The 554-nt window shown below is 48.9% G+C and overlaps 1 non-coding gene across 1 annotated transcript; it reads left to right on the top strand.

The window, feature by feature from the left end:
* The first annotated feature begins 161 nt into the window (after positions 1 to 161).
* On the top strand, positions 162 to 244 carry trnal-cag (transfer RNA leucine (anticodon CAG)). Its single transcript has one exon. It is a non-coding gene; the product is annotated as a tRNA-Leu (tRNA).
* Positions 245 to 554: the final 310 nt, after the last annotated feature.

Raw genomic sequence — 554 nt, 5'->3', positions numbered from 1 at the left:
CAGGGCTGCTTTTAGCTGCTCGCCACACAAAGAAGAGATCATACCGAAGTTCAGTAAATACGGATAAAATGCTTATAGACTTGCTCTATAAGTGACAACCAGCAACAAAGTGCACATGGCTGACATGTTGAGGCAAAGTAGTGTCAAAGAGAGCTCATAGAGTCAGGATGGCCGAGCGGTCTAAGGCGCTGCGTTCAGGTCGCAGTCTCCTCTGGAGGCGTGGGTTCGAATCCCACTTCTGACATGAACATTTTAACAGGAGCAGCATCTGAACTGTAACATTGTAGAGATGATGTCCAAAACAGTTGAGCTCCCGAGTTTTCCTCATACACGGATCACCAGCCTACGCGTTTCCAGACGTAGTATTTAGGGATTTCATCTCCTAATCCGCCAGTGCGACAGAGTGAAGACAGGTGTTCCTTGCCCAGTTCGCTAAGGATGTGCCGTGAGCACTTGGGGTGTCTGTGCCTAGCAGCGCGTAGAGCACTTGGAAATAGGGTGGGATTGTGCACGGTTCGGCTGTTTAGACATTTCAAGATGTAGTCATTTAGGGC

Source organism: Seriola lalandi, unplaced genomic scaffold (genome assembly GCF_002814215.2).
Source record: "Seriola lalandi dorsalis isolate HSWRI2012SDOR001 ecotype SW California unplaced genomic scaffold, Sedor1 jcf7180001958052, whole genome shotgun sequence".
NCBI classification, from domain to species: Eukaryota; Metazoa; Chordata; class Actinopteri; order Carangiformes; family Carangidae; genus Seriola; species Seriola lalandi.
This window is presented reverse-complemented; position numbering and strand designations above follow the sequence as displayed.